Source organism: Dendrobates tinctorius, unplaced genomic scaffold, assembly GCF_039654945.1.
Source record: "Dendrobates tinctorius isolate UK_male_01 unplaced genomic scaffold, ASM3965494v1 ptg000130l, whole genome shotgun sequence".
Classification (NCBI taxonomy): Eukaryota; Metazoa; Chordata; class Amphibia; order Anura; family Dendrobatidae; genus Dendrobates; species Dendrobates tinctorius.
Genome location: NW_027361798.1, coordinates 4,993,268 through 5,019,002, shown reverse-complemented (window position 1 = coordinate 5,019,002; position 25,735 = coordinate 4,993,268). Strand labels below are relative to the sequence as shown.

At 46.6% G+C, this 25,735-nt stretch overlaps 1 protein-coding gene and 1 long non-coding RNA gene across 2 annotated transcripts in view; one reads left to right on the top strand and one right to left on the bottom strand.

Moving 5' to 3' along the window:
- Positions 1-25,735, top strand: part of EPPK1 (epiplakin 1) — a 70,350-nt gene that overhangs the window by 10,792 nt on the left and 33,823 nt on the right. Inside the window, exon 2 of the mRNA XM_073543326.1 lies at positions 17,815-17,882. The gene's annotated coding sequence lies outside the window, so the exon portion shown is untranslated. The remainder of the gene's footprint in view (positions 1-17,814; positions 17,883-25,735) is intronic.
- LOC141047950 (uncharacterized) overlaps positions 1-25,735 on the bottom strand; it is a 79,344-nt gene that overhangs the window by 46,223 nt on the left and 7,386 nt on the right. The gene's annotated exons all lie outside the window — the stretch shown is intronic.

Genomic DNA, 25,735 nt, shown 5'->3' with positions numbered 1-25,735 from the left:
GCCCCATCCTGGATCTGCCCCATCTACCTTTCCTACAGCCCCTTCCCAACATCCCTACAGTCCCTATCCCCTTCTGTACACCTGCTTTGGCAAAACTAATGTATATTTAGTCCTGCCAATAAAGCTTCTTTGAATCTTGAATCTTGAATCACTGCACAGCACCACGCCTCCTGTGTATATATACACTGCACAGTACCACTCCTCCTGCGTATATACACTGCACAGTACCACTCCTCCTGTGTGTATATATGCACTGCACAGTACCACTCCTCCTGTATATATGCACTGCACAGTACCACTCCTCCTGTGTGTATATACACTGCACAGTACCACTCCTCGTGTGTGTGTGTATATATATATATATATATACACACTGCACAGTACCACTGCTCCTGCGTATATACACTGCACAGTACCACTCCTCCTGTGTGTGTATATATACACTGCACAGTACCACTGCTCCTGTGTATATATACACTGCACAGTACCGCTCCTCCTGTGTTTATATATACACTGCACAGTACCGCCCCTCCTGTGTTTATATATACACTGCACAGTACCACCCCTCCTGTGTGTATATATACACTGCACAGTACCGCTCCTCCTGTGTGTATATATACACTTCACAGTACCACACCTCCTGTGTATGTATACACAGGTATGGCTCCATACCTGGAGAAACTCCCGGACCCCAAAGACCGCAAGATCCTGAGCCGGTATAGACTCAGTGCCCACAGTCTGGCCATCGAATCCGGCCGACACAGGCAGAGCTACAAGCCCAGGGAGGAAAGACTGTGCCAACACTGTGACCAGGAGGCCCTGGAGGATGAGACCCACTTCCTGCTACACTGCTCCAAGTACTCAGCAGTGAGGGACACTCACTTCAGGAGACTGTCACAACTCTTCCCGGATTTCACCACCATGAAGGAGGAAGAGAAAACATACATCCTGCTGGGGGAAGAAGAGAGAGCAGTGGAGATAGCAGCGCAATATGTGAGCGAATGTCATAGACTGCGAGAAAGAGAACTATGATATGCCACAGGAAAGATGTACCGTATATCTTTGTACCGTGTTAGCCAGTGGATAGAAAAATATTCAGGATTGAGAGTCCTCAGTAGTTGATACCTTTTAATGGCTAACTGAAAAGATGGTAATACATTGCAAGCTTTCGAGACTACTCAGGTCTCTTCATCAGGCTAGACTAATACAAAATCTGAAGTCACATATTTATGCACAATACAGCCTAGAAAAAATGCAATAGATAAGACAAGTGACGTGAAGCAGAACTATCAATATGGGAGAGGGAGAAACATAAATATAAACATTGGACCAGTTCATAGATAAGGAGTCTGGATGTTTTATGGTCCTCTGATTGGGGTCTAGTTCTGTGTTGCCCCGCAAGGTTTTAAAAGGAAATTCCTTAATTGATGTAAAAAGACATAAATCCATGCGACACATTCATTCCAGCACTGAGAGTGTCAAAGTTCGTCATAAATTTGTACTCCCAAACTCGTCTCTCTCTCTGAGATGTGAAGTTACCTTTCAATACCAGTAATTTCATATCCATGCTGCTGTGATCAGGGATACAGAAATGTTTTGCCACAGGTAGATCCATTCTTTTTTCTCTTATTGTGTGACGATGAGCATTCATCCTTGTTCTAAGCTTTTGCCCTGTCTCCCCCACATACAGACCCCCAGTTGGACATTTAGTACAAATAATTAAGTATACCACATTAGATGTAATGCAGGTGAAAGTACCTGGGATCTTGTAGTCCTGATGTGAGTTGGGGATCTTTATCTTGTCCGTGGTCATTATAAATGGACAGGTTTTACATTTTTTCTGGTTGCACGGAAAGGTTCCTGCAGCTGTTGAGGACAGGGAGCTTCTGACAATGATGCTTCTTAAATTTGGGGGCTGCCTAAACCACAGCAGTGGGGGGTCTGGAAAAATGGATTTTAATCGGGCATCTTTTTGTAGTAAAGGTTGTAATTTCTGTGCAGCTCCCCTTAGCACCTCCAGATTTGGGTTGTAGGTGACTACTAGAGGCACTCGGTTATTTTCTTCTTTAGCTTTGTAATGTAGCAGGTGATTCCTTGACAATCTGGTGGCTCTTGTAATTTGGTTTTCAATTGTTCTTGGATGGTAACCCTGATTCAAAAAGGTCTTTTTGAGGCGACCAAGGTGTTTGTCTCTATCCATGGGGTTGGAACATATACGATTGTATCTGATGGCTTGGCTATAGATAATAGAGTTCTTTATGTGTTTTGGATGGAAACTGTCCCATTTAAGGTATGTTGGACGGTCGATTGGCTTCTGATACAGGGATGTCTCTATTTCATTGTTTTTTAGCTTAATGATGGTGTCCAAAAAATTAATCTCGGTACTGGAGTAGTTGAGTGTTAAATTGATGGTGGGATGAAATTGATTAAACTGTTCGTGGAACGTCTTTAGCTGTTGCTCAGACTCCGTCCAGATGATTAAAATATCATCAATGAAGCGGTAGTAGGCCAGGGGCCTGATGGGGCATGAGGACAAAAAATCGCTTTCAAGCTTGGCCATGAAAAGATTTGCATACTGTGGAGCCATTTTACTTCCCATAGCTGTGCCAGTCTCCTGTAGATAGATCCTGTTGTCAAATTCAAAGTAATTGTGGGTGAGGATGAATTTTATAAGTTTCACCTTTCCGTGCAACCAGAAAAAATGTAAAACCTGTCCATTTATAATGACCACGGACAAGATAAAGATCCCCAACTCACATCAGGACTACAAGATCCCAGGTACTTTCACCTGCATTACATCTAATGTGGTGTACTTAATTATTTGTACTAAATGTCCAACTGGGGGTCTGTATGTGGGGGAGACAGGGCAAAAGCTTAGAACAAGGATGAATGCTCATCGTCACACAATAAGAGAAAAAAGAATGGATCTACCTGTGGCAAAACATTTCTGTATCCCTGATCACAGCAGCATGGATATGAAATTACTGGTATTGAAAGGTAACTTCACATCTCAGAGAGAGAGACGAGTTTGGGAGTACAAATTTATGACGAACTTTGACACTCTCAGTGCTGGAATGAATGTGTCGCATGGATTTATGTCTTTTTACATCAATTAAGGAATTTCCTTTTAAAACCTTGCGGGGCAACACAGAACTAGACCCCAATCAGAGGACCATAAAACATCCAGACTCCTTATCTATGAACTGGTCCAATGTTTATATTTATGTTTCTCCCTCTCCCATATTGATAGTTCTGCTTCACGTCACTTGTCTTATCTATTGCATTTTTTCTAGGCTGTATTGTGCATAAATATGTGACTTCAGATTTTGTATTAGTCTAGCCTGATGAAGAGACCTGAGTAGTCTCGAAAGCTTGCAATGTATTACCATCTTTTCAGTTAGCCATTAAAAGGTATCAACTACTGAGGACTCTCAATCCTGAATATGATATGCCATGGACTTCTATGGCCCCCACCCTGGATATGCCCCAATCCCCCATCCACCTTCCCTATGCCATGGACTTCTATAGCCTCATCCTGGATCTGCCCCATCTACCTTTCCTACAGCCCCTACCCGACATCTCTACAGTCCCTATTCCCTTCTGTACACTTGCTTTGGCAAAACTAATTTGTATTTAGTCCTGCCAATAAAGCTTCTTTGAATATTGAATCTATAGACACTGCAGAGTACCACTCCTCCTGTATATCTACACTGCACAGTACCACTCCTCCTGTATATCTACACTGCACAGTACCACTCCTCCTGTATATACACTGCACAGTACCACTCCTCCTGTATATACACTGAACAGTACTGCTTCTCCTGTGTATACCCTGCACAGTACTGCTCCTCCTGTATATATACACTGCACAGTACTGCTCCTCCTGTGTGCATACACTGCACAGTATCACTCCTCCTATGTATATATACACTGCACAGTACCATCACCTTCCTGTATATGTACACTTGACAGTACCACCCCTCCTGTATGTATACACTGCACAGTACCACTCCTCCTGTATATACACTGCACAGTACCGCTCCTCCTGTGTATATGCACTGCACAGTACTGCTCCTCCTGTGTGTATATATACACTGCACAGTACCACTCCTCCTGTCCTGTATATATAGACTGCACAGTACCGCTCCTCCTGTATATATAGACTGCACAGTACCGCTCCTCCTGTGTGTGTATATATAGACTACACAGTACCGCTCCTCCTGTGTGTGTATATATAGACTGCACAGTACCGCTCCTCCTGTGTATATAGACTGCACAGTACCACTCCTCCTGTGTATATATGCACTGCACAGTACCACTCCTCCTGTGTATATATGCACTGCACAGTACCACTCCTCCTGTGTATGTATACACTGCACAGTACCACTCCTCCGGTGTGTGTATATATACAATGCACAGTACCACTCCTCCTGTATATATGCACTGCACAGCACCACTCCTCCTGTATATATACAGTACCATCACCTTCCTGTATATGTACACTGGACAGTACCACCCCTCCTGTGTATATATACACTGCACAGTACCGCTCCTCCTGTATATATACACTGCACAGTACCGCTCCATGTGTGTATGTATGTATGTGTGTGTGTGTGTATGTGTATATATATATATATATAACACACACACACACACACGGAGCGGTACTGTGCAGTGTATATTTACAGGACAGGAGGAGTGGTACTGTGCAGTGTATATATACACAGGAGGAGTGGTACTGTGCAGTGTATATATACAGGAGGAGCGGTACTGTGCAGTGTATATATACAGGAGGAGTGGTACTGTGCAGTGTATATATACAGGAGGAGTGGTACTGTGCAGTGTATATATACAGGAGGAGTGGTACTGTGCAGTGTATATATACAGGAGGAGTGGTACTGTGCAGTGTATATATACAGGAGGAGTGGTACTGTGCAGTGTATATATACAGGAGGAGTGGTACTGTGCAGTGTATATATAAACAGGAGGGGTGGTACTGTCCAGTATATATATTATACTGGACAGTACCACCCCTCCTGTGTGTGTGTGTGTATATATACACTGCACAGTACCACTCCTCTGTGTATATATAATGCACAGTACCGCTCCTCCTGTGTATATAATGCACAGTACCACTCCTCCTGTGTGTGTATATACACTGCACAGTACCACTCCTCCTGTGTGTATATATACACTGCACAGTACCACTCCTCCTGTGTGTGTGTGTGTGTGTGTGTGTGTATGTGTATATATATATATATATATATATATATATATATATATATACATACACTCACTGGCCACTTTATTAGGTACACCATGCTAGTAAGGGGTTGGACCCCCTTTTGCCTTCAGAACTGCCTCAATTCTTCGTGGCAGAGATTCAACAAGGTGCTGGAAGCATTCCTCAGAGATTTTGGACCATATTGACATGATGGCATCACACAGTTGGCGCAGATTTGTCGGCTGCACATCCCTGATGCGAATCTCCCGTTCCACCACATCCCAAAGATGCTCTATTGGATTGAGATCTGGTGACTGAGGAGGCCATTTGAGTACAGTGAACTCATTGTCATGTTCAAGAAACCAATCTGAGATGATTCGAGCTTTATGACATGGCGCATTATCCTGCTGAAAGTAGCCATCAGATGCCTGTTCTTAGCTGAGAGGAGTGGTACCCGGTGTGGTCTTCTGCTGCTGTAGCCCATCTGCCTCAAAGTTCGACGCACTGTGCGTTCAGAGATGCTCTTCTGCCTACCTTGGTTGTAACGGGTGGCAATTTGAGTCACTGTTGCCTTTCTATCAGCTCGAACCAGTCTGCCCATTCTCCTCTGACCTCTGGCATCAACATGGCATTTCCGGCCACAGAACTGCCGCTCACTGGATTTTTTTTCTTTTTCGGACCATTCTCTGTAAACCCTAGAGATGGTTGTGCGTGAAAATCCCAGTAGATCAGCAGTTTCTGAAATTCTCAGACCAGCCCTTCTGGCACCAACAATCATGCCACTTTCAAAGGCACTCAAATCACCTTTCTTCCCCATACTGATGCTCGGTTTGAACTGCAGGAGATTGTCTTGACCATGTCTACATGCCTAAATGCACTGAGTTGCCGCCATGTGATTGGATGATTAGAAATTAAGTCTTAACACACAGTTGGACAGGTGTACCTAATAAAGTGGCCAGTGAGTGTATATATATATATATATACTCTGCACAGTACCACTCCTGTATATATGCACTGCACAGTACCACTCCTCCTGTGTATATACACACTGCACAGTACCACTCCTCCTGTATATACACACATTGCACAGTACCACTCCTCCTGGACTTCTATAGCCCCATCCTGGACCTACCCCCACCCACCTTTCCTACAGCCGCTTCCCAACATCCCTACAGTCCCTATCCCTATTCCCTTTTGTACACTTGCTTTGGCAAAACTAATGTATATTTAGTCCTGCCAATAAAGCTTCTTTGAATCTTGAATCTATAGACACTGCACAGTACCACTCCTCCTGTATATCTACACTGCACAGTACCACTCCTCCTGTATATATACACTGCACAGTACCATCACCTTCCTGTATATGTACACTGCACAGTACAACCCCTCCTGGACTTCTATAGCCCCCATCCTGGACCTACCCCCACCCACCTTTCCTACAGCCCCTTCCCAACATCCCTACAGTCCCTATCCCTATTCCCTTCTGTACACTTGCTTTGGCAAAACTAATGTATATTTAGTCCTGCCAATAAAGCTTCTTTGAATCTTGAATCTATAGACACTGCACAGTACCACTCCTCCTGTATATCTACACTGCACAGTACCACTCCTCCTGTATATATACACTGCACAGTACCACTCCTCCTGTGTGTATACACTGCACAGTACCACTCCTCCTGTGTATATATACACTGCACGGTACCACTCCTCCTGTATATATACACTGCACGGTACCACTCCTCCTGTGTGTATACACTGCACAGTACCACTCCTCCTGTGTGTATACACTGCACAGTACCACTCCTCCTGTGTATATATACACTGCACGGTACCACTCCTCCTGTATATATACACTGCACGGTACCACTCCTCCTGTGTGTATACACTGCACAGTACCACTCCTCCTGTGTATATATACACTGCACGGTACCACTCCTCGTGTATATATACACTGCACGGTACCACTCCACCTCTATATACACTGCACAGTACCACTCCTCCTGTATATATACACTGCACGGTACCACTCCTCCTGTATATACACTGCACAGTACCGCTCCACCTCTATATACACTGCACAGTACGGCTCCTCCTGTGTATATATACACTGCACAGTACCGCTCCTCCTGTGTATATATACACTGCACAGTACCACTCCTCCTGTATATATACAGCTGTGGCCAAAAGTATTGACACCCCTGCAATTTTGTCAGATAATACTCAGTTTCTTCCTGAAAATGATTGCAATCACAAATTCTTTGGTATTACTATCTTCATTTAATTTGTCTTGAATGAAAAAATACAAAAGAGAATGAAGCAAAAAGCAAAACATTGATCATTTCACACAAAACTCCAAAAATGGGCCGGACAAAAGTATTGGCACCCTCAGCCTAATACTTGGTTGCACAACCATTACCCAAAATAATTGCGACCAACCGCTTCCAGTAACCATCAATGAGTTTCTTACAATGCTCTGCTGGAATTTTAGACCATTCTTCTTTGGCAAACTGCTCCGGGTCCCTGATATTTGAAGGGTGCCTTCTCCAAACTTCCATTTTTAGATCTCTCCACAGGTGTTCTATGGGATTCAGGTCTGGACTCATTGCTGGCCACCTTAGAAGTCTCCAGTGCTTTCTCTCAAACCATTTTCTAGTGCTTTTTGAAGTGTTTTGTGTCATTGTCCTGCTGGAAGACCCATGACCTCTGAGGGAGACCCAGCTTTCTCACACTGGGCCCTACATTATGCTGCAAAATTTGTTGGTAGTCTTCAAACTTCATAATGCCATGCACACGTTCAAGCAGTCCAGTGTCAGAGGCAGCAAAGCAACCCCAAAACATCAGGGAACCTCCGCCATGTTTGACTGTAGGAACTGTGTTCTTTTCTTTGAATGCCTGTTTTTTTTTTCTCCTGTAAACTCTATGTTGATGCCTTTGCCCAAAAAGCTCTACTTTTTTCTCATGTGACCAGAGAACATTCTTCCAAAACGTTTTTGGCTTTTTCAGGTAAGTTTTGGCAAACTCCAGCCTGGCTTTTTTATGTCTCTGGGTAAGAAGTGGGGTCTTCTACCTTACAGTCCCTTTTCATTCAGATGCCGACGGATAGTACGGGTTGACACTGTTGCACCCTCAGACTGCAGGGCAGCTTGAACTTGTTTGGATGTTAGTCGAGGTTCTTTATCCAACATCCGCACAATCTTGCGTTGAAATCTTTTTTCAATGTTTCTTTTCCGTCCACATCTAGGGAGGTTAGCCACAGTGCCATGGGCTTTAAACTTCTTGATGACACTGCGCACGGTAGACACAGGAACATTCAGGTCTTTGGAGATGGACTTGTAGCCTTGAGATTGCTCATGCTTCCTCACAATTTGGTTTCTCAAGTCCTCAGACAGTTCTTTGGTCTTCTTTCTTTTCTCCATGCTCAATGTGGTACACACAAGGACACAGGACAGAGGTTGAGTCAACTTTACTCCATGTCAACTGGCTGCAAGTGTGATTGAGTTATTGCCAACACCTGTTAGGTGCCACAGGTAAGTTACAGGTGCTGTTAGTTACACAAATTAGAGAAGCATCACATGATTTTTCTAACAGTGCCAATACTTTTGTCCACCCTCTTTTTTATGTTTGGTGTGGAATTATATCCAATTTGGCTTTAGGACAAATCTTTTTGTGTTTTTTCATCTAAGACAAATTAAATGAAGATAATAATACCAAAGAATTTGTGTTTGCAATAATTTTCAGGAAAAAACTGAGTATTATCTGACAAAATTGCAGGGGTGTCAATATTTTTGGCCACAACTGTACACTGCACAGTACCGCTCCTCCTGTGTATATATACCCTGCACAGTACCGCTCCTCCTGTGTATATATATATATACACTGCACAGTACCGCTCCTCCTGTATATACACTGCACAGTACCGCCCCTCCTGTGTATATATACACTGCACAGTACCACTCCTCCTGTCCTGTGTGTGTATATGTGTGTGTGTGTATATATATATATATATATATATATATATATACACTGCACAGTACCGCCCCTCCTGTGTATATACGCACTGTACAGTACCACTCCTCCTGGACTTCTATAGCCCCATCCTGGACCTACCCCCACCCACCTTTCCTACAGCCCCTTCCAAACATCCCTACAGTCCCTATCCCTATTCCCTTCTGTACACTTGCTTTGGCAAAACTAATGCGTATTTAGTCCTGCCAATAAAGCTTCTTTGAATCTTGAATCTATGAATCTATAGACACTGCACAGTACCACTCCTCCTGTATATAGACACTGCACAGTACCACTCCTCCTGTATATATATACACTGCACAGTACCGCTCCTCCTGTGTATATATACACTGCACAGTACCGCTCCTCCTGTGTATATATACACTGCACAGCACCGCTCCTCCTGTGTATATATACACTGCACAGCACCGCTCCTCCTGTGTATATATACACTGCACAGCACCGCTCCTCCTGTGTATATATACACTGCACAGCACCGCTCCTCCTGTGTATATATACACTGCACAGCACCGCTCCTCCTGTGTATATATACACTGCACAGCACCGCTCCTCCTGTGTATATATACACTGCACAGCACCGCTCCTCCTGTGTATATATACACTGCACAGCACCGCTCCTCCTGTGTATATATACACTGCACAGCACCGCTCCTCCTGTGTATATATACACTGCACAGTACCGCTCCTCCTGTGTATATATACACTGCACAGTACCGCTCCTCCTGTGTATATATACACTGCACAGTACCGCTCCTCCTGTGTATATATACACTGCACAGTACCGCTCCTCCTGTATATATACACTGCACAGTACCGCTCCTCCTGTATATATACACTGCACAGCACCGCTCCTCCTGTATATATACACTGTACAGCACCGCTCCTCCTGTGTATATATACACTGCACAGTACCGCTCCTCCTGTGTATATATACACTGCACAGTACCGCTCCTCCTGTATATATACACTGCACAGTACCGCTCCTCCTGTATATATACACTGCACAGCACCGCTCCTCCTGTATATATACACTGTACAGCACCGCTCCTCCTGTGTATATATACACTGCACAGTACCGCTCCTCCTGTGTATATATACACTGCACAGTACCGCTCCTCCTGTATATATACACTGCACAGCACCGCTCCTCCTGTATATATACACTGTACAGCACCGCTCCTCCTGTGTGTGTGTGTGTGTGTGTATATATATATATATACACTGCACAGTACCACCCCTCCTGTGTATATACACTGCACAGTACCACTCCTCCTGTGGACTTTAAAAAGGCCTTTGATTCGGTGTGGCACCCAGGCTTATTCCTGAAACTGCTGGAGAGCGGAATAGGAGGAAAGACCTATGATGTTATCAAAAGCTCCTACACCGAGAACCTCTGCAGTGTGAGTGTGAACGGCAGAAGAACGGCTTATTTCCAGCAGAGCCGGGGAGTCAGACAACGCTGCAGCCTAAGCCCAACGCTCTTCAACATTTACATCAACGAGCTGGCCACCGCTCTGGAATCTTCCACAGCACCAGGTCTCACCCACCACGACGCGCAGGTGAAATTCCTGCTGTACGCAGATGACCTGCTGCTTCTGTCACCAACCGAGAAAGGCCTCCAAGACAACCTGAAAATCTTAGCGAAATTCAGCTCCACCTGGGCTCTGCCGGTCAACCTAAAGAAAACCAACATCATGGTGTTCCAGAAGAGAAAGAGAAAATCAGACCAGCACCCTTCATTTATCCTCAACTGCGCCCTTACAGGAACGGACAAATATACCTACCTGGGCCTAGAGATTCACCGATCAGGGAGCTTCAAACAAGCCATAGAGACCCTGAAAGACAAGGCCTGCAAAACCTTCTATGCCATCCGAAGGAAACTCTACCATCTGAAGCCACCGGTGAGGGTCTGGTTAAAAATCTTCGACTCTATCATCGCCCCAATCCTCCTGTATGGCAGCGAAGTCAGGGGTCCTCACACCTACCCAGACTGGTCAAGGTGGGATTCAAGCCCAACAGAAATATTCCACCTGGAATTCTGCAGCACCTTCTCCAAGTCCAACGGAGCACCTCCAACAGTGCTTGCCGGGCCGAGCTGGGCAGATTCCCTCTACACCTAACGGTTCTAAAGAGGGCACTGTCATTCCGGGCTCGCCTACACAGGAGCAATCCAAGCTCCCATCACCATAAAGCCCTGACACATGTAGGGGAAACAGAAAAACCAGGACCCTCGGAACAGCTCACCCAAACCCAACCTGACCAGAACACCAATCACAACAACCTGACAAAAGCCGGAATCAGGAAGATGGTAGACGAAGGCCAGGAGAGGTACGTAAGTGACTGGAAGAACGACATCATCAGCTCACAGAAACTGACCATGTACCAGAGTCTACAGAGAGACTACAGACTGGCTCCATACCTGGAGAAACTCCCAGACCCCAAAGACCGCAAGATCCTGAGTCGGTATAGACTCAGTGCCCACAGTCTGGCCATCGAATCCGGCCGACACAGGCAGAGCTACAAGCCCAGGGAGGAAAGACTGTGCCAACACTGTGACCAGGAGGCCCTGGAGGATGAGACCCACTTCCTGCTACACTGCTCCAAGTACTCAGCAGTGAGGGACACTCACTTCAGGAGACTCTCACATCTCTTCCCGGATTTCACCACCATGAAGGAGGAAGAGAAAACATATATCCTGCTGGGGGAAGAAGAGAGCAGTGGAGATAGCAGCGCAATATGTGAGCGAATGCCATAGACTGCGAGAAAGAGAACTATGATATGCCATGGACTTCTATGGCCCCCACCCTGGATATGCCCCAATCCCTCATCCACCTTCCCTATGCCATGGACTTCTATAGCCCCCATCCTGGATCTGCCCCACCGACCTTTCCTACAGCCCCTACCCGACATCTCTACAGTCCCTATCCCTATTCCCTTCTGTACACCTGCTTTGGCAAAACTAATGTATTTAGTCCTGCCAATAAAGCTTCTTTGAATATGAATATATACACTGCACAGTACTGCTCCTCCTGTGTATATACACTGCACAGTACCATCACCATCCTGTATATGTACACTGGACAGTACCACCCCGTATGTGTGTGTGTGTGTGTGTGTATATATATATATATATATATATATATACACTGCACAGTACCGCTCCTCCTTTGTATATATACACTGCACAGTACCACTCCTCCTGTATATTTACACTGCACAGTACCACTCCTCCTGTGTATATATACACTGAACAGTACCCCTCCTCCTGTGTATATATACATTGCACAGTACCACTCCTCGTGTGTGTGTGTATGTGTGTGTGTGTGTATATATATATATATATATATATATATATATATATATATACACACTGCACAGTACCACTCTTCCTGTATATACACTGCACAGTACCACTCCTCCTGTGTGTGTATATATACACTGCACAGTACCACTCCTCCTCCTGTGTATATATACACTGCACAGTACCACTCCTCCTCCTGTATATATACACTGCATAGTACCCTCCTCCTGTCCTGTATATATACACTGCACAGTACCACTCCTCCTGTATATATACACTGCACAGTACCACTCCTCGTGTGTGTGTGTGTGTGTGTATATATATATATATATATACACTGCACAGTACCACTCCTCCTGTCCTGTGTGTGTGTGTGTGTGTGTGTGTGTGTATATATATATATATATTATACACTGCACAGTACCGCTCCTCCTGTGTATATATACACTGCACAGTACCGCTCCTCCTGTGTATATACACTGTACAGTACCACTCCTCCTGTATATATATACACTGTACAGTACCGCTCCTCGTGTGTGTGTGTGTGTGTGTGTATATATATATATATATATATATATATATATATACTGTACAGTACCGCTCCTCTTGTGTATATATTTGTAGTGCAGGTGTAACTAGACAAGATGCATTAGCAGAATTGTGAGTGCAGCTCTGGCTGCACATAGGATGTGTCAAATGTTAGTGCGTTCATGTGGAGGTGTGGGCCGTGTCTCTTGCCGTTAGTCGTACTCCGGCAGTGGGTGCGGTGCGCTGTATTACACGAGGCCGTGTGTGAATATTAATTACGACACGAGTAACTACATAATGATTACATTGGTAGGACGGAGGCGCGATCCTCCGAGCCGGGATAGACAGAAGTCAGTACACCCCTGACATTTTAGTACATATTTTATTCTGCTTTTTCCTTGGACATCATTGAGATCTGACTGTGATATGATGTAGTCGATGTGAGGCTCGTGTAACAGTGATGTCTCCTCACAGCCATTAAACCGCTGGCAACTAAAGTGAGTACACCCCTCAGTGAAAATGGGCAGATTGTTCCCAGTGTGAATATTTTGTGCAGCAACCATTATTTTCTGCCTTATGGAGGTCACTTGAACGTCACCGGTGGCCCCTGGAATCCTCCTCCATGACGACATCACGGAGATGGTGGTTGTTGGAGACCTTGTGCTCCTCCACCTTCCTTTTGAGGAGGCCCTACAGATGCTCCATAGGGATCAGGTCAGAAAACACGTTTGGCCGCTCCACCACCTTTACCCTCAGTTTCTTTGTAAGGCAGGGGTCGTCTTGGAGGTTTTTTCGGGTCCGTATGTTGGATTACTGCCCTGCGGTCCAGTTTCCAGAGGAGGGGATGATGCTCTGTGTCAGTATATCACAGGACATGTTCGCATTCATGGTTTCCTCAATGACTTGTAGCCCCCCCCCCCCCCACAGCCGACCTCACTCGTGCAGCCACAAACAATGACATTCCACCACCATGCCTGACAGTAGGCAGGACACACTTGTCTTTGTGCTCCTCACCTGTTGTCACCACACGCTGGACACCATCTGAACCTAATAAGTTTCTCTTGGTGTCATCAGAGAACAGGACACGGCTCCAGTAATCCATGTCCTTAGCTGGGGGGTCTTGAGTGTTTGTTGCCTTCTTGTGATTCATCTTCAGAAGAGGCTTCCTTCTGGAACGACAGCCATGCAAACCATCGTGATGAACTGACAGGCCGATCCTCCACCCCTATAACCTCTTCAGCAATGTGTATGGTCTGTGCACTGACAGGCGGACCCCCCCTTACCCCTGTATGGTCTGTGCACTGACAAGCGGACCCCCCTCACCCCTGTGTATGGACTGTGCACTGACAGGTGGACCCCCCCCCTCACCCCTGTGTATGGTCTGAGCACTGACAGGCAGGCGTCCCCCTTACCCATGTATGGTCTGTGCACTGACAGGCGGACCCCTCCCCCCCCTCACCCCTGTGTATGATCTGTGCACTGACAGGCGGACCCCCCTCACCCCTGTGTATGGTCTGAGCACTGACAGGTGGACCCCCCCCCCTCACCCCTGTGTATGGTCTGAGCACTGACAGGTGGACCCCCCCCCCTCACCCCTGTGTATGGTCTGAGCACTGACAGGCGGACCCCCCTCACCCCTGTGTATGGTCTGAGCACTGACAGGTGGACCCCCCCCCCCTCACCCCTGTGTATGGTCTGTGCACTGACAGGCGGACCCCACTCACCCCTGTGTATGGTCTGAGCACTGACAGGTGGACCCCCCCCCTCACCCCTGTGTATGGTCTGTGCACTGACAGGTGGACCCCCACCTCACCCCTGTGTATGGTCTGTGCACTGACAGGCGGACCTCCCCTCACCCCTGTGTATGGTCTGTGCACTGACAGGCGGACCTCCCCTCACCCCTGTGTATGGTCTGTGCACTGACAGGCGGACCTCCCCTCACCCCTGTGTATGGTCTGTGCACTGACAGGCGGACCTCCCCTCACCCCTGTGTATGGTCTGTGCACTGACAGGCGGACCTCCCCTCACCCCTGTGTATGGTCTGTGCACTGACAGGTGGACCCCCCCCCCTCACCCCTGTGTATGGTCTGAGCACTGACAGGTGGACCCCCCCCCCCTCACCCCTGTGTATGGTCTGAGCACTGACAGGCGGACCCCCCTCACCCCTGTGTATGGTCTGAGCACTGACAGGTGGACCCCCCCCCCCTCACCCCTGTGTATGGTCTGTGCACTGACAGGCGGACCCCACTCACCCCTGTGTATGGTCTGAGCACTGACAGGTGGACCCCCCCCCTCACCCCTGTGTATGGTCTGTGCACTGACAGGTGGACCCCCACCTCACCCCTGTGTATGGTCTGTGCACTGACAGGCGGACCTCCCCTCACCCCTGTGTATGGTCTGTGCACTGACAGGCGGACCTCCCCTCACCCCTGTGTATGGTCTGTGCACTGACAGGCGGACCTCCCCTCACCCCTGTGTATGGTCTGTGCACTGACAGGCGGACCTCCCCTCACCCCTGTGTATGGTCTGTGCACTGACAGGCGGACCTCCCCTCACCCCTGTGTATGGTCTGTGCACTGACAGGTGGACCTCCCCTCACCCCTGTGTATGGTCTGTGCACTGACAGGTGGACCTCCCCTCACCCCTGTGTATGGTCTGTGCACTGACAGGCGGACCCCCCCTCACCCCTGTGTATGGTCTGTGCACTGACAGGCGGACCTCCCCTCACCCCTGTGTATGGTCTGTGCACTGACAGGTGGACCTCCCCTCACCCCTGTGTATGGTCTGTGCACTGACAGGCGGACCCCCCCTCACCCCTGTGTATGGTCTTACCAGTGACGGGTGGACCTCCCTTCACCCCTGTGTATGGTCTGAGCGCTGACAGATGGACCCCCCCCCCCTCACCCTTGTGTATGGTCTGAGCACTGACAGATGGACCCCCTGCCCCTGTAACCTCTGCAGCTCTCACATATCTATTCTGAGCAGACAACCTCTGGAGATGACGCTGAGCGTGTATACTCACCTTCTGTGTTCGTCCATGGCGAGGCCGGACCTGAGTGGACCCTGTCATACACCGCTGGGTGGTCTTGGCCCCGTGCTGCGGTCAGTGTCCAGATGTCGGTGATCTTCTTCTAGCCTCAACCATCTTCACATAGAACAAGTCTTTCTTTGGAACCTCAGATCTTCACCATAAGGAGCCATGATGACCCCAGTGACTGGTGTGAGAAGACCAAAATTGTTCCGGCCTTCCTCATTCACACCTGATACCTGTTGGCACTAATGAGTCACATGACACCGGGAAGCGGTGGGCTCATCGGGCACAATCTGGCTGCTTTCACTTAGGGGTGTACTCACTTCTGTAGCCAGCGGTGTAGACATTAATTTACGCTGTTACACTGTCCTCAGTATGTGGCTCGTTTAACAGACCTGCAGGAAGAGAGGATGGAATAATGGCGGGGATGTACTCATTTCTTTGATCTGTAGAAGTAGTAATCGTGGGGGTGTACTCTTTTCTGTGATCTGCTGTAGATGGAGTATTGGCGGGGCTGTACTCTCTTCTGTGATGTGCTGTAGATGGAGTAATGGCAGGGGTGTAATCTCTTCTGTGATCTGCTGTAGATGGAGTATTGGCGGGGCTGTACTCTCTTCTGTGCTGTAGATGGAGTAATGGCAGGGGTGTAATCTCTTCTGTGATCTGCTGTAGATGGAGTATTGGCGGGGCTGTACTCTCTTCTGTGATGTGCTGTAGATGGAGTAATGGTGGGGGTGTACTCTCTTCTGTGATCTGCTGTAGATGGAGTATTGGCGGGGCTGTACTCTCTTCTGTGATCTGCTGTAGATGGAGTATTGGCGGGGGTGTACTCTCTTCTGTGATCATACCCAGTACTGATATCACTGGCCCCAGGTGCAGCACAGACATGTTCAGTAGAAGTGTGATTGCAGCTCTGGATGTGACTGGAGCAGAAGTTGTGCTGTGCCAGGTGATGTCAGTCACCGGTGACGAATGCTCTGCGAGTGAGCGGAGTTATGTCATATCTATGGTATGGGGAGCCGCGCCTGGTGCTGGGGGGGCCGCGGGGGGGGAGGAACTGAGCTTCTTAATCATCTGCTTCACTTACCCTGACCTGCATAATCTCTCATCCTCCAGTCACCCCCAGAGCTGCGGTCACTATTCTGCTTCTATTCTATATGCAGACAGCGATTGCACAGTTTGAGTTGAGCTGTGAGGTCACGTGACTGCTGAGATGCAGCTTTGGCAGTGAGTGGAGCGGTGCCTGGTCCTTGGCGTGGTGTATCTGGATCCGTCAGGCACAATAGTAGGGAAGCGCGGTGTCAGCGGCGGTTCTCTCGCCCTCCTGGCCGCGCCCGGCCTCATCTTGAATCGCCACGTTTGTTTCCAGTGTTTACCTGCACACCGCAATAACAAATTACAGCCAGATCTGCCGCCAGGGCCGCCACCACAGGGGTGTCGTTACCCATAGCAACCAAGCGGCGCTCCTGTAATGTCTGGTATCGCTGGTGTCACACCCGACCAGACGGTGACATCATCGACCGCACAGAACAGTGATGATGTCATCAGCCGAGTGATGTAATGTAATAACAACGGTCGCCCCCCCCCCCACCAACAATGGTCCCGATACCGGGGACGCCGCCCCCCCAACAATGCTCAGGTCTCGGATGACTCCAGCGGACCTCGGTTCTGACCTGCTTCTCTTTCTCTCTCTCTCTCTTGCAGATCTTCACACTCTGTCTCCGCAGCGTAAGGACACCTGAACCGAGACCGGGGGATCCCGCTTGATACAGGTAATCTGCTGATGACCGGATTCCCACAGCTGAGGCTTTGTTACAATGTATCACTACTGACGAGACATTTGTTCTGCTGCTGTAAGTACACTGATACAATGCAGCAAACCTTCAGCTGTGTGAAAAGTGGAAACCCAAAAGTGTAATAGAAGATTACAGGACACAACATTATACTCAGAATCCCCCCAGCAGAATAGTGAGTGCAGCTCTGGAGTATAAAACAGGATGTATCTCAGGATCAGTAATGTATGTACACAGTGACTGCACCAGCAGAATAGTGAGTGCAGCTCTGGAGTATAAAACAAGAGGTAACTCAGGATCAATAATGTATGTACACAGTGACTGCACCAGTAGAATAGTGAGTTCAGCTCTGGACTATAATACAGGAGGTAACTCAGGATCAGTAGGTGGCGGTGATCCCGAATCTCTCCATCGCTCGCTTCCACCATCCACAGATCTATCTCTGTATAATTCTGTGGCAATAGCCTCAAAAATGTCCCCAATGTGTCAGAACCAGTTCTACCTGGAGAAAGTTGCGGCATTTTATAGATTGTCCTTGTGATATGGCATGCGAACGCCGCTGAGTAAAAAGCGCTTATCTGTGTGGGAGCATGACGGGTGTGGGAGAAGGGACGCGCTGCGCGAGTCAGGACTTCTTGGACTTGCCGGTTGTCAGGCGAGGACAGGATTCTTCTACTGATTGGTTGGGGTCACACCAGCGCACGGCTTCGGATCTGATCTGCTAATAAGCCCCCCGGCTCCGGCTCTGCTGCGGTGCGATCGGGCCAGCTGCGTTCCGCTCCACTCGCAGGCAACAGTCGGATCACCGGTGCGGAGTGACTAGTCTCCTCATCTCCTCCGTGGCCTATCTAGCCATATATTGGACAGTACTCTGATGACATATGAGTGCAGTCCGATGGTTAGCCCATAGACTGGTATGAATGCGCACAGTGCGAAATCGACATGAGATAAAAAAAGGCAGATCTGCCCCCGAGGATACCAGCGGTCTGATAACGCGTCACATAGCACCCCGCTAGTGTTACCCCATCCTTGTAATGAACGCCGTTCATACCGTACATGGCGGCTGCGGATGACGCACTGCTCTGTATCCCGGCTGCGCAGGTTGGGAGTTTCCACGTCAGATGTTAGAGGTGGTGGTGTTAGGAATGACCGGACCCCTCACACCCCTCAGACCCTCGTGTCGCCCACATCTGATCTCAGATGTTAATCTTCTCACACGCTGTTTTGCCATTTTGCCGTCTCACTTTTGCCGTCTCACCCTAAATTCCACACGGCCTGATCAGCACCATCCTGGGCAAAGGTCAAGGCTGCAAAATCCTGGCCCCCATCCCAGGACTGCGGGGCCGGAGTAGTCGCCAACTAACTGAGATGTGGGCGATGCTGACAATGGGAGGAATGTGCCGAGAATGCAGTGAGTGACGGGAGGAGCTGGCGAGGAATCCACTGCAGACCAGGTGTGATATCTGGGGACTGTATGGCAGTATTATCAGTCATTATATAGCTGTGATATCTGATGATAATACCGCCATACAGTCTCCAGATATCACAGCTATATGACTGATAATACCGCCATACTGTCCTCAGCTCCGCTACAGTATATGCAGGTGCTATATATATATATATATATATATATATATATATATATTCAAAAAAATAAAGGGAACACTTCCATTTGCAACAGGCTGTTTGTGGTCCCTTTATTTCTTTGAGGTGTGTGTGTGTGTATATATACATATGTATATGTGTGTATATTACGAACTGGATCCTCTCGTCACACTCCTGACATTTCCACCAGTGTCAGTGCAGTGTGCACTCCAAAGCATCGATATCTGCGCCCCCCCCTGTACCTCTCATGCTCCACTACAGTATATGCAGGCGCCATATATATAGAGAAGTCTCCTCAGTGGGTTATGGGGGGTCATACTGTGCCCCTGTATGTTACTCAGGGCTGTGGTCTTACAGGTCTCGGCTCGTTCTCAGCACCGACCTGTGAGGAGACTGTTGGCATAGCTGAGCGGGGCGAGGCCTGTCAGCCGGGGATGACGCCCCTGACATTATTCTCATTCACTCCTCGTGCCTGTAATAACAAATCATTTCTGACTGTCTCCACTCTCACCCCTAACCGGTTATTATGCAAAGTGTATTGCTGACTGTCTCCCATTGTTTTACAGACTGTATTCCTGACTGTCTCCGCTCTGACCCCTGACCGGTTATTATACAGACTGGATTGCTAACTGTTTTTGGTAATTATACAGACTGGATTGCTGACTGTCTCTGGTTATTATACAGACTGGATTGCTGACTGTCTCTGGTTATTATACAGACTGGATTGCTGACTGTCTCTGGTTATTATACAGACTGGATTGCTGACTGTCTCTGGTTATTATACAGACTGGATTGCTGACTGTCTCTGGTTATTATACAGACTGGATTGCTGACTGTCTCTGGTTATTATACAGACTGGATTGCTGACTGTCTCTGGTTATTATACAGACTGGATTGCTGACTGTCTCTGGTTATTATACAGACTGGATTGCTGACTGTCTCTGGTTATTATACAGACTGGATTGCTGACTGTCTCTGGTTATTATACAGACTGGATTGCTGACTGTCTCTGGTTATTATACAGACTATATTGCTGACTGTCTCTGGTTATTATACAGACTGGATTGCTGACTTTCTCTGCTCTCACTCCCAACTGGTCATTATACAGACTGTATTGCTGACTGTCTCTCATGACTGACCGGATATCATACAGACTATATTGCTGACTGTCTCTGGTTATCATACAGACTGTATTGCTGACTGTCTCAGGTTATTATACTGACTATATTGCTGACACTGCTGGGTAACTTCCAGTTTTTGAAGGTTCCTTACAATGCATCTTTCATCTGCTGCACTAAGTCTCCTCAGCCAATCGCTGCATCTTCATCTTCGGCGTCACACATTTCTTACAGCACTTTGTAACTCCCCTGTCGCTAAGACCTTTCCCCAGGAGACGCCTCACTGATGCAGTAGAACTACCTTGTGTCCTGTAGCTGTGCTCAGTCCTGCTCTGTGTGTGACGTGGAACTGTCTTCCACAACCTTACCCTTTGTAGCAGAGTTTGGTTGTTCCTCACCCACCTGCGTTATCAACCATCCAGTTTCCAGGACAGTTTTTAAAACTAGGGCACTTTTCCCTGTCTGTAAAAGAAAAAAAAAAACTAAAAAAAATTTAAGGCCTCCGTGATTGTTTTTTTTGAAGCTGTAGAAAGTTGTGCAGATTGTGACTGCAGTTATCATTTTCTTGTTTATAGTGACTTCTGCTGATGTCTCATTTTGGTTTTCCAATGTGTCTGTAAAAATCCAAACAAAAAGTCGGTCTGTGATTTTTTTTATTTTTTTTAATTTTTTTTTTAATAAGCTGACTCCCACATACACAGCTGTTTCTGTATCAGTTACTGACATGAAAATGATGGTCACTATCGCCCAGGTGGTGTAATTTGTTAGAATCATAGAATCGTAGAGTTGGAAGGGACCTCCTGGGCCATCTGGTCCAACCCCCTGCTCAAAGCAGGATTCGCTAAATCAATATGCCCAACCAGCCTCATATGCCCAACCAGCGTCGGACTGGGGTGTCTGGGGCCACAGAAAAGATGGACCCTAGGGGCCACCCTACAGTTATAGGCAAATACCTGCAAGCCGTTATCCCCATTATGGTGGAGTGTCTGCTGTAAAACACCGGCGGCTCCTGCACATCTTCTGTGTTCCCCCATAACTGGGATGTACAACTATGGGAGCTTACATTAAAGGGGGTCTTTGATTAAAACAAGTCAACGCCGATCTACAGGATGAGCGATCGTTTAGGTCCGACTATGAGAAACTGCACCAATCGGAAGAATTAGGAAGTTTTATCCCCATTTTATAATGCAGCAGCAGGTGCGATGTCTGACCACAGCTCCATTCATCCTCTTTGGGGCTTCCAGAAAAAAAAACAAGTGTAGCCATTGAGGTAATGACAGGATCAGTGGTTAAGGCGCACATGAGCTCCAGGCTAAGGCCGTGGCCACACTTGCAACTGCAATGCAAGAAACTCTCGTGTGTCTCTCTCCTTAATACCCGGCACTGGCACTCGGGACTGAAGCGTTCAGCTGCATAGAAATACATGCAGCTGCACACTCCAGTCACGAGTGCTGGCTTCAGTGCCAGGTATTGAGGCGAGAGACTCGCATTGCAGTTGTGACCTTATAGGGGTAAAAGCTCCACATTCTGCTGACTGGTGCCGATCCCAGACCGCCACAAATCAATTTACCACTTAACCTGTAGAGAGGTGATTACTTGTTTTCACTGGAGTCCCTGTAAGTTCATCTTGTTCCAGCTATTTAATCACTACTGGAAATAAAGAATGTTCTCCTAATTAATAGAGAGAACAAATGACCCTGATATACAGCACAATCCCCTATACCAAGACCAATGATACCACATACAAAGGAGAAATGCTGCTACACCATAACCAGACCACTGCCACACCATGACCAGACCACATAGTGACCGAATAATACCACATACAATGGATAAATACAGCCACACAATGATTGGACCACATATTACCACCACATAGTGTCCAAATAATACCACATACAAGGGAGAAATACAGCCACACCATGACCAGACCACATAGTGACCAAATAATACTACATACAAGGAACAAATACCACCACACCATGACCAGATCACATATTACCACCACAGAGTGACCAAATAATACTACATGCAAGTGAAAAATGCTGCCACACCATGACCAGACAACATATTACCCTTACATAGTGAATGAATAGTACCAACTACAAGGAACAAATACCATCACACCATGACCAGACCACATTACCACCACATAGTGACCAAATAATACCACATACAAGGGGGAAAATACTATCACACCATGACTAGACCACATATTACCACTACTCGGTGACCGACCAATACCTCATTGTGTATAAGGGAGAAATACCGCCACACCTTGACCAAACCACATATTGCCACTACATACAGACTGAATATTGCAATACGGATCATTAATAAATACCACAATACTAAGAACCCTGTTGTTACATTATACACAGGAACTCTGTATAAACTGTCAGTGTACAGCAAATACAGTGGTCATCAGTGACATTATACACAGCTCTGTATATAGTGTCAGTGTACAGGAAATATAGTGATCACCAGTGACATTATACACAGGAGCTCTGTATATTGTCAGTGTACAGGTAATACAGTGATCACCAGTGATATACACAGGAGCTTTGTATATAGTGCCTGTACAGGTAATACAGGGATCACCAGTGACATTATACACAGGAGCTCTGTATATAGTGTCAGTGTACAGGTAATACAGTAATACAGTGATCATTAGTGACATTATACACAGGAGCTCTGTGTATAGTGTACAGGTAATACAGTGATCACCGATGACATTATACACAGGAGCTCTGTATATAATGTATAGTGTACAGGTAATACAGTCATCACCAGTGACATTATACACAGGAGCTTTTTGTATAGTGTACAGGTAATACAGTGATCACCGATGACATTATACACAGGAGCTCTGTATATAATGTATAGTGTACAGGTAATAGTCATCACCAGTGACATACACAGGAGCTTTTTGTATAGTGTACAGGTAATACAGTGATCACTAGTGACATTATACACAGGAGCTCTGTATATAGTGTACAGGTAATACAGTGATCACCAGTGACATTATATACAGGAGCTCTGAATATAGTGTACAGGTAATACAGTGATCACCAGTGACATTATATACAGGAGCTCTGTATATAGTGTACAGGTAATACAGTGATCACCAGTGACATTATACACAGGATCTCTGTATATAGTGTATAGTGTACAGGTAATAGTGATCACCAGTGACATTATGCACAGGAGCTCTGTGTATAGTGTACAGGTAATACAGTGATCACCAGTGACATTATACACAGAAGCTCTGTATATAGTGTCAGTGTACAGGTAATACAGTGATCACTAGTGACATTATACACAGGAGCTCTGTATATAGTGTCAGTGTGCAGGTAATACATTAATCACCAGTGACATTATACACAGGAGCTCTGCATATAGTGTACAGATAATACAGGGATCACCGGTGACATTATACACAGGAGCTCTGTATATAGTGTCAGTGTACAGGTAATACAGTGATCACCAGTGACATTATACACAGGAGCTCTGTATATAGTGTCAGTGTACAGGTAATACAGTGATCACCAGTGACATACACAGGAGCTTTGTATATAGTGTCTGTACAGGGATCACCAGTGACATTATACACAGGAACTCTGTATATAGTGTTAGTGTATAGGTAATACAGTGATCACCAGTGACATTATACACAGGAACTCTGTATATAGTGTTAGTGTATAGGTAATACAGTGATCACCAGTGACATTATACACAGTAGCTCTGTATATACTGTCAGTGTACAGGTAGTACAGTGATCCCCAATGACCTTATACACAGGAACTCTGTCTAGTGTACAGATAATACAGTGATCACAAGTCAAGTGACCTTTTACACAGGGGCTCTGTATATGCTATATAGTGTAGAGGTAATGTAGTGATCGCTGGTGACATTATATACGAGCTCTGTATATAGTGTAAGTGTACAGGTAACATACTGACTCGCCAGTAACGTCTCTAGTTGAAGTCCTTCATCTTTGCTTTTCTTCATCCAGCACAGACCATCATTTCTTTCAGCCTGGACTCGTCTCTGCAGAAAATAAGTTATCTTTAGCTGATTGCTTCCAGAGGTCATTCCCCACTTTTCCCTGTTTTCTACACTACGCAGATAAAAAAAAAAGGCAACATGGTGCGCCCTGTAACAGTACCTCCCTTTTGTTTCCCCCATGGAATACTGTATTTTAAAAAGTAAATTATATTAAAGAAGTAATAATGTCCCCTAATTCACCCCTACAGAAATTATGACTGGTCACTTGCCATCATAAACCAGTAATGTAGGCTCCTCATTTTGGCCTCCATACAGTAGTTAAGTCCCTGGATCTGGCCCCTCTAATAATACCCCCCATTTTGGTCCCCCATGTCCCTCCTGGTGCCCCCCATGTCCTTGGTCCTGGCCCCACATCATGCTGCATCCACAGAAGAAGAAAAAAAAAACTTACCTGCCTGCACTCCTGGCACCGCGCAGCATCCTCTCCCTTCAGATCTGGTGCAGTCATGTTAAAATAACCGGCAGCTGATGTCCATGCGCCCGTTGAGGTCACTTTCATGCGCCGCCTGTGACGGGCAAACTGATGTCAGCTGCTGTCTTTTGATAGGTCGGCAGCCATATTAACTATTGCGGTGCAGACTTTCTTCACCGCAGTACATTTCAACTGAATGTGAGTCCTCATATCCGCATTCAGTTGAAACCAGTTGGCTCCCTGTATGTCCTGTTTAGGGGCCGCTGAGGAGGCGGGCTTACTGGAGAACTGTCCGTTGTTCCAGTGCTTCATTCTGACCCTTCACACTAATATAATCAGAAAAAGAAATGTGCCAAATACCTTAATAGGAAGACATGGCGGACTTATATACAAATATACCGCCATATTAATAAATATTCCACTCCTTAAACATGATATCAAATTCGAGAACAAAATGGAGTATCGGATTCAAATAGTAAAAAATTAATCATCAGTTTATTAGATAACAATCATATACAAATAAAGTACAAAAAGACCATTGTAGCAAAAAACACAGGACATAAAACTAGATGGGGGTCAATAACCCATGCAAAAAAGCACTCATTCCCATAACATGTATGAAAGATGCA